The 9636-nt window shown below is 35.5% G+C and overlaps 1 long non-coding RNA gene across 5 annotated transcripts in view; it reads left to right on the top strand.

Annotated features, from left to right (window-relative positions):
• Positions 1–328: 328 nt before the first annotated feature.
• Positions 329–9636, top strand: part of LOC136847106 (uncharacterized) — a 15110-nt gene continuing 5802 nt past the window's right edge. Inside the window, exons 1-5 of one of the 5 annotated variants that reach the window (XR_010855619.1) lie at positions 329–673; positions 5951–6110; positions 7142–7248; positions 7617–7774; positions 8321–8506. This is a non-coding gene — a long non-coding RNA (uncharacterized lncRNA). Of the gene's footprint in view, positions 674–5950; positions 6111–7141; positions 7249–7616; positions 7801–8320; positions 8995–9636 lie in introns of those variants that run through there. The other 4 variants (XR_010855616.1, XR_010855617.1, XR_010855618.1 and 1 more) reach the window with 4 other exon arrangements.

Genomic DNA, 9636 nt, shown 5'->3' with positions numbered 1-9636 from the left:
TACTTGCTGTTTCTTTCTTTCGTTTTGAATCCTTAGATGGGTTTTGTAAACCAACCAGTAGAGTAGTGATGGCTTTCTAATGTTAGATGGGTTTTACTTGCTGTTTCTTTCTTTCGTTTTGAATCCTTAGATGGGTTTTGTAAACCAACCAGCAGATGGCTGTAATGTCACTTGCTGTTTCTTTCTTTCGTTTTGAATCCTTAGATGGGTTTTGTAAACCAACCAGTAGATGGCTCTAGTGTTACTTGCTGTTTCTTTCTTTCGTTTTGAATCCTTAGATGGGTTTTGTAAACAACCAGTAGACGACTCTGATGTTACTGTTTCTTTCCCTTTCCTTTTGAATCCTTGGATGCAAGAAGAAGGAGAAGAGCCGGTTGAAAATTTGGAACGGCCATGACAGTTGCTTTAACTCACGGGGAACCGCAAGCTTGAAAATTTGCCGTCTCGATTAGTTCCTTGTTTCCTGTAATTCAAGAAACGTAGTACGTACGTACTTGAAGTTTGTGATTGATAGAGGATGTACCGCGGTGTGAAGTCGTAGTCATTACTGATTTTCTCGTTGATAAAAGAAACGTTATTGTAGCACTCTCCTGAAGCTATAATGGACTGCTGTTTTTTTTATAGTTTTCAATCTTCTGAAATGTGCATCATGAAGTTGCAGATTACGAAACATGTAAGTTTTCCTTTTTGTAATTTGAGGTATTGACCATGTAACGGGAGTTTGTAGGTCCAACCTGAGAAATTTTTTTTACACTAGCTGTACTTGTTGCTGGCAAGCTGTGCAGTATTGACTCTTGCGGAAATGTTCAGCTCCAGTAGGCCAGAATTTAAATCGAACAGTTATTATTGGAAGAGACTGGTTGTAAGGTTGGCCTCTTTAGATCGTAGGTGGTAAGATTTCTATTGGGGAAGACTTAATTTTTATCTGATAATGCACTACTAGAATGCTTAAAAATTTTTGTTTTGTGGGAACAAATTGAATGGGTTTTGGTTAAATGTTCATCCAACATTCTGCCGTTAAAGTTTATTATAGCCGTATTACAGAAGACTAATCCAGAAAGGCTTAGCAAATATGTACTTTGTGGATTAAATGCTGAACTATTTGTGGATTAAATGCTGAACTATTTTTGGGTCGGTTAAGTCCCCACGTAGTTGTTGAAAACTTGTGGATACTTCACCCAGGTAGAGGGTTAAGACTTTGTACCCAATTTGCTACAGCATGTGAAGATTTGTGGCGTAGCCAAAATCTCTAATTTTGATCTCGCAGGTTAACACTAGGATTTCTATTTTTTAAGTGGACAATTGATTGGCAGCTTAGTTTTGAAACTAAAACTTCATACTTTATTGGTAATTAAACAAATTTTTAAAATTTTAAAGCCGGGTGAGTTGTGCCCTTGTGGCTGTAGAAATTTTTTCCTTATAACGTCTGAGTATTTGTTAAACGCTGAGGCTGTCTTTAAACAGTGCCGAAACTCGGGGAAACCATAATGGTCACATAGAGGATGATTTTGCCGTATTAACATTGACAGAAAAATCCTATGAAATTGCCGTATTTATCAATTAACTGGAGAACTGTGAATTTATGTAAATAGGATAATCACACTATCAATGCTCGTAAGTAAATGACTACGCATTAAGCTTTTGTTTTAATTTGCCTTTGGGGATTACTGATACAAAAAACCTGATAAGCACCACTTATTGTAAAAGCGAAAAACTTTTTATAAAGAAGCAAATTTTATGTAACGTAAAGACGTGCTTTAGCCTCATGTCGAAACTCGACTGCCATATTACAAATATGAACATCTGTGAAAATGTGAGAGTAATAGTTCATCGAATAATTCCGAAGTATAAGCTTTTTTATACGCGTAGCGGTGAACAAATTATTGAAGTATAGTTTGTTTTGAGCAAGTAGGACATTGTAGGAATACTCTTTTGAGTTCCCAAGTACTCCATGGGCTGCCTGTTGTGCTTGTAAACGGCAATTTTCAATTGTATATTGAAGCTGTAAAGTGGTAGAAATATTCTCATTACACATGAATTTTTATCTTGCATTAACAAAGTTTACCTTGGTTTAGGGAAGATACTGTATTTTTCATCAGGGATTTTAGTTAACTTTATAAAAGCTTAGCCAGTATTGAAGTTTGCAGTATTTCTGGTCGCAATTAAATTAGACTAAAAGGTTTTAAATGTTAGTTTTAAAGTTTTCCTGCCTAGTAGAATTTGCATGAAGTATATTGTATGAGTTTTTCCTTTTTAAACTGCTATTTTTGGAAAATGGAAATCTCGACTGGTGTAAACGAGTTCTTAAAAATGTAGCAAAGTAACTTCACCTACAAATTCGTTGAGTGGCAGCTATAGTAGATTTAAGCATTGTTTAAATATCTGAATTATAAAGTTATAGCTTCGTGGCGATAGACGTGTTTGTGCTTTGGATGTAAACGACATCTATATTGTAAGCCGTGATGTACTTCAGTGGTATGGTATTTAGTTTAGGGGTAAAGTAGGTTGAGCGTTCGTGGTGAGCATGCTTGTGGGATTGGGGTACGGGCGATTTTCAAAAACACAAGTGTTTCAAGTATGATGTTAAGCTGGAGTATAGCCCATTAATATGCCTGATATGTTAGGGAAATTAAAATGGCCAAACTATTCAATTTTTACGCCGAAGTTCTAAATTTGTCATGCCAGCTTAAGTTCTTGACTTAGTATTTAGTTTTTTAGCTAGTTAGGCTAGTTAAAAAAAGTATATGAACTTCGTAAAAGTAGTCATTAGCTAACGAGTCTTAAGTGGTTCCTGATCCCGATACATTAGCTGTTTGATTCTGTGTAGCTTTATGATTAACAGCACTGCAGTAAGATTTTATAAATATATATAATACCCGTTATTTGGTGACCTCAGTTACGGTAGTTTAAGGGCGGTGCTTGTTAATACTTATGAAAACAGGATAAATTGGACTCTATGGAAATCTAATGAATTTCTGTACCCAGAAATAAGACATTATGGGGTGTAGGTTAATAAACCTAAAAGCAAATGTTTGCTAAGGATTGTTTTAGAATCAATATTGCAGATTTCAACATACTTTCTGTAAAACTATAGTTAGGATCTAAGGTTAGTGCTGAAAGATTTGCTGTTTAGCCATTTTATACAACTTTTAGTGATAGCGAAACTCTTAGGTAAAAATATTCTGGGGCAAAACTGTAGTTAACTAAAGGTGAAATGTCATGGAACCAGGTGTGCGCGCGCGCGCCCAGGTTTATAAGCAAATAGTTTAAGCCAAATGCCAACCACTGGGACCTATGAGGTCATTCAGCGCTATAAAGAAAACTGAGTAGGTAGGTTTGAAAGGAATAACAGGAGAAAAACCTCGCTTTTGCACTTTGAAATAATTGTCAGGAGAGGCTGGATAGCAAGATGGAAGAAAGATATGGAGTTACAGTAAAAGGAACGACAGTTATAGCTAGGGGCTGATGGGACGCTGCAAAGAACCTTAAGTGATGCCTACAGTGTACCGCGTGAGGTGCACTGAGGGCACCATCCCCTATGGGGACCATTTTATAGCAGTGACCTAACCAGTCGAAATATTGTAATAGGCACATTAACTGGTATCACATTCAAGGAAGGGTCAATTGACCACATCAAAAAATACTTCACAGCCCGGGAACTGCCGTCTCTTTAAAGTGCTTGACGGGGTTGTAAATACTACAAGGCATTTACAATTTAAGTCATTTCAGTTCTACTGCAGTTGTCTTGCACATATGTAAGGTAAGGGTTTAGGTTGTGTAGCTTTCCTACAAATCCAGGTATTCGGAGCTATATAAGAATGTAATCAAGAGCTACTTAAGTTGTGGGGGTAGCGTGTTTATAGTAAAGGAAATGTGAGCAGTCACTTTTTCAAGCATGGTTTTAGATTTAAGGCAAGCTGAGGTATAAAAGTAGCTTAAGGTTGAACTGACGTTTTGTATAGGTTTTTTAACAAGGTATATTACTTTTATTAATCGTGGGCTGGCTAGCATAGTACAACTGCCGTGTTAAACCTTGACACCTTATTTTGGTTTTTGTTTGTACTGAAACTTATCTAAGGCAGTCCTTCATTTGTAAGAGGAAGCTTTCTAGCGATCTAGGTGTTGCCATTACAGAAAAATCGAGGAATTAGTTCTGCACTAAGGCAGATTATACACTTGTTGTAAGTTTACTTGTCAGTTACTTATAGTTAGGGGTTATCTCCTGGCAAGTTCACATACCTGAATAAAAAAGGAATCTTAAGTTTAAAGGAACTATGGGTATCTAAAAAAATCAGGTGAAGACTGGTATTAAGATGCGGTAACAGTACTAATTCCTGTAACAGTAATTCGGTTTTAAGGTAGCTTGAAATTCAGGTGAGACGACTACTATATTTGATTAGCATTTATTGTATATCAGTTGCACGAGCTATTAGGAAATCCAGGTGCCATTACATACAGGTGCCATTACATACAGGTTGAAGGTTGTTCACCGACTAGTGTTTGCAAGTCTGCCCATTTGCATTAAAAAAAATTCATCTGGGTATTTTAGTTCCATGATCTACTAGCTTGTTTGAATTTCAGGGGGCATAGGAAGGCATAAATTGAGTTGTAGGGGCAGTCATAATTGTCATGTTTTTATCATGGGGTATACATAACTAGCTCTAACCTGTTTTGGAGATTTTATAGGTTGATGCAGCTTTTCTTAGGTGTGGGGAATCTGGAATACAGTATTTGGCTATTCAAGTGTCTAGGCTGCAAGTCTTTTATTGGGAAAGTCCATAGAAGTTCAGGTTAAGTTAGCTTGTTAATGGAGTAGGAGACTCCAGTTTAAGATATCTTGGCTCTAAGGTTTTAAGTATAGGTAGTTTTGTTTATGAAAGTATAGGTAGTTTTGTTTATGAAAGTATAGGTATAGGTAGTTTTGTTTATGAAAGTATAGGTAGTTTTGTTATGAAAGTATAGGTAGTTTTGTTATGAAAGTATAGGTAGTTTTGTTATGAAAGTATAGGTAGTTTTGTTATGAAAGTATAGGTAGTTTTGTTATGAAAGTATAGGTAGTTTTGTTTATAAGTGACTCTCAAGGTAATGGGTAAAGGTTCAACATTTTAATGCATATGTAATGCCTTAAATTATGTACTTTCGGCATTAGTTGAATAGGGCCTTATGATTACCTTAGGTTTCTTAAAATGACAGTTTTGCCTCTGTATTCATAGAGGTTTGAGTTAGGTCTCTCTGTCTTTGGTGTGCTGACTGCCGTTCAGTGTGCAGAACAGAGGTGGTGATAATTGACACTAAGCATAATTTTTTTTATTACTGATTATCATAATTGTGCTATTTTCGATTTTCGTATTTAGGCTTCTGGCCCTAACTACTGTAACGACTAAAGGTCCCTAGCTGGAAATTGTATGCAATCTTTTAATTTTTTTTTTTTACTATTCTCAGTATTACTGTCATTACCATTGTTATGAATACTTCAGTGTAGAGGAATTCGTCCTTTGAACGACTGTCCTTTCGAAGTTTTCATCCTCAGTCATTTAAAGACTGAAAAATGCTTGCCAGGGTTTCAATAATTTTCTGGCTGTAAAGCAAAGCAACTAAACAAATCTCAAACTTAGTTGTGGGGGACATAATCTGTAGTTTGCAGCACATATAATAGGATGACATAAATTTTCTACTTTATCAGTGACATTTCGATCAAGGTTGAGTGACAGTTTCTTTGTGAAACCTAATTATACATCAATGGGTGCCAGTGAGTAACATTAAAATTTTGGTGAAATGAAGTTACTGTGAATGGTAAATGTAATTTTTACTTCTAAAAGACATGAAATCTAAAAAGACATGAATTTCATGTCCTGAAAGTAGGGGCTGGCCCTTCGTTGTGTAATTGTTAAATTTGGCTTTAAATTTGCATCAGAAGGCTAATTGACTCGACTAAGTCCTTTTTTTACAGGATGGATAAATGAGATAAACGAAATATCTTTAATTTGGTAGTCATCTAGGAATGCACGATGTTATCAAAACGTAAGAATAAACCCGTGTATAGGTTCTTAGACGGCCACGTTAAGTTACTGGACTTCAGGAAATCGTCGAATACCTAGACCTAAGTGTCAGTAAGTACTAAATTTATTTGGGTAGTTATATTAATTTATAATGGGTTTTATGAAGTTCCTAGTGAATTAAGTGTTTAGGTTAAACATAGACTGCTCTAACAAAGCATGATCTGTGAAAGTTGCTAATAATGAACTCGTATCCTTTGCCGTGTGATACGGTATGCATGGAAATGCACTGAGAATGGAAAAGTTTGCTTGAAGACCTGTTAAGGAATAAGGGATGAAGTTTAACAGGAAACTGACCATGAGTGGCCCTATGCAGAAGACGACAAGGAAGGAAAGTTTTATACAAAATAGTAACGCGTGAAAGGTAAGAGCAATTCGCTAAACTATCGATACCTACCTACCTACCTGTCTTACACTGCTATAAAGGCTATCTGTTTTACGCTACGCAGAATGATTACAGTGGTCATGGCTAGCATATCTTGCCATTTGAAGTACAATTAAGGGTCACAGACGGGAGCTAACAAGGTATACTCTAAAAATACAGAATGCCGTTCTTAAGAAAACACGCAATTGCCTTTCCTTCCAGGCAGGACAAGTTGGAGAACAGTGTTCTCAAATGAAACTGTCATTTGAAGAAAAATAAATGCTTGTTTGCTTTAGGCATACCATCAGCAAGATAATTTCCCTTTGGAGACAGATTTTAAAGCACTCGATATTTGCACCTCCTTACCTTAAAGATATAAAGAACTGAACTTAGGGAATAAAGAACTGAACTTAGGGAAGCAACATGTTTATTCAGAATAAGTTGGGAAAGCACACTATATTTGCACCTCCTTACCTTAACGATATAAAGAACTGAACTTAGGGAAGCAACGTGTTTATTCAAAATAAGTTAACAAAATTACGAAGAGGGTTTCTTTAATATTGAGAACTGCTTGGAAATTAATCTTGAGAGGCAACTATCAATTATGGAAGAACAGATTTGTAATCTCTAGCCGAAGTAATTTAGTTTAAATCTGTTGAAATGAAAACTGCGTGAAATTTGAAATTTATCTGGACTACGCCACTAAGCTTTTTCATTACAGGATAAAGGTCTTCCTTGTCAATAGGCTGAGACTGCTAATGTACATGGCCTTGTATATTCTGGGCTTACGAGAGCGATGAAAACTGCATCAGGATTTAAAGTTCATCCGTAAGTTTTGAAGTTTAATGGTTGGATAATTGTAACTGAGATATTGAAAAGCCTGAAAGGCAATTCAACGGTCTTGTAGAAAAATTGAAAAGCCTGAAAGGCAATTCAACGGTCTTGTAGAAAAATTGAAAAACCTGAAAGGCAATTCAACGGTCTTGTAGAAAAATTGAAAAACCTGAAAGGCAATTCAACGGTCTTGTAGAAAAATTGAAAAGCCTGAAAGGCAATTCAACGGTCTTGTAGAAAAAATGAAAAGTTTGACTGATAATTTTCGTATAATTTTGAAATTTAAAATCCTTGTCCGTACAGTTCGCTTAGTTTTTTTTTATAGTAGTTACACGAGAAGTAAATGTTTTTTTTTTTCCCAGATCCTGCGATGATACTGAGAAGACTCGGTTGCTTTTGGCTAATAGTTCACAAATATCCTCGATTAAAGACGCCTGGATTACTTGATAAATTTGAGACGTCAGGATGTTTGTCATTTGGTCTGGTATTTCCTTAGTTTCGATCATCACTTCCTAGTAATGTACTTTTCGTAATGATTATGAAAACTAAGTATTGACCATAGCTATAGTAGTAGATTTAGTTAGACTTAAGACGGCAGTGGGATACCCATAAGAATGAAATCTTTTTAAATACCTTTCTCAACTCTATTTACTGTATTACAACTGTTCACGGAGCTTAAGGACAAATGCACATCTAGCGTATAGTTTTTCGTATTATGAAAAGTTTTCGGTTCAGTGTCCATTCCTATCTCGGATTCAGTCACCTGTTTTAGGTAGTGCTAAGTTTCTGATTTAGATATAAAAATTCAGTTATAATAAATGCTTTGTGTTTTAAAATTGGTAATTTGTCAATGAAATTTTGGATGATTAAGAACTTAAAGCTCATAATTCTTATACATGTTATACCTGTAATTTCCAAAAGTCAAGATTAGCTACTTTAATTCGGGATTTGGTTCAAGCGTTTTAATGAATAAAATTTTTTTAGTACTTTTAAGTTTAATCTAGTTACAGTAAATCATTTGAGTAAATTCAAATGAAAGCTTTGTTCTAAAATTGTCATGTTTCAGGAAAATTGGGGCAGCTGAGATGATGCATGAACCAAAAGCATGAGCCCAAATTAGTGCTCGTGAACGGGTCAATGTTTTTTATCCAGATGAGGGAAATCGCCACCGCCTACACCCACCTTGTCTTCATGGATGAAGAAATGCTTTAGTGATGGAGTTCCATTGAGTCTTTTGTGAATTAAATCATAGGTCAGTTGACTGTCTTGAATATATTTTGTATTTTGATTTGGTTAAACTACCATGGTTCTTATTGCCATTAATTTGTTTTCATTTGTACAAATTTTTCTTAAATATTGTCAGAGTAAGTTTAGTTTGTTGTTTACTGAATGCAGTTTTGGGTAAGAGCTTGATGTGAACGTGCTTATGGGTCTCATTCTTTATGGTTATACCGTTGGTAAAGTGGACTTGTTTTACTTGTAATGAAAATGTTTTGAATTAAAGTAATTGTGCATTCAATCTGTATGGCTTTAAGAACTTAAACCTCATGTTATAAAGTACACCTGGTTGTTTGTAGGCAAGTGAAATTTTAAGAGTATCGTGTATGAATAACTTTGATGTATAATTATTCTAGTTTGACAAATGACTTGATTCGTGCTAGTCTAAAAGAGTAAGTGTATTTTTCTTTTTTTCTTTAATCCAGTGTAAGTTATTGAATAAAGTTTAAAACATTAATTTTATTAATGGCTATTATTGACGGAGGAGTCGTCCTTAACTTTGCATTTGCATTGGCTTTGATAAGTGGGGTCAGCTTGTGACTTGAATGTTTTAGGTCCTTGGTACTAGTGATTTTTGTGGTAGAAATGAGTGGTAAGTTCTCTTTAATTCAGCTGTGAAAATGTGCACTCATCATATGGAGAGTAATTTGAGTTTTCAGGGTAAAGGGTAGAAAGTCACGACTTGAATATTGAAAGCCATTTTCTTTGTAGAATAGTGAAGCCAGTTTAACCTGATAGCATTAAGATGTTAAATCTTTGAAAGTTAGGGCTTTGTATGGTTTGTCTGCTCTGGGTCCTTCAGACAAGGGCTTTCAACAGCCTTTGATTGTAAGGCTTACTGTGAACTGTCGCTGTGCTGCTCCTGGATACTTTTCTATTCAGGTTTTATAACATTTTGATTTCCCTGGTAAATCCTACAGTTTATTTCTGAAGAAAATTGACAATGTCATCAGTCTTAAGTTTTGAAGTCACTGGTGAGGCTTTCGGTCAGCACTGCAGTTGTAATTTGTTAATGCTGATTAGCAAGATAGCTTTTATCATAAGCCACCATCGTAACATCCATGCTGGGATTTATGCAACAGGGCTTGACTAGATCGACGTGAG

Source organism: Macrobrachium rosenbergii, chromosome 16, assembly GCF_040412425.1.
Source record: "Macrobrachium rosenbergii isolate ZJJX-2024 chromosome 16, ASM4041242v1, whole genome shotgun sequence".
NCBI classification, from domain to species: Eukaryota; Metazoa; Arthropoda; class Malacostraca; order Decapoda; family Palaemonidae; genus Macrobrachium; species Macrobrachium rosenbergii.
The sequence above is the reverse complement of the archived record's forward strand: the minus strand, read 5'-3'. Positions and strand labels throughout refer to the sequence as shown.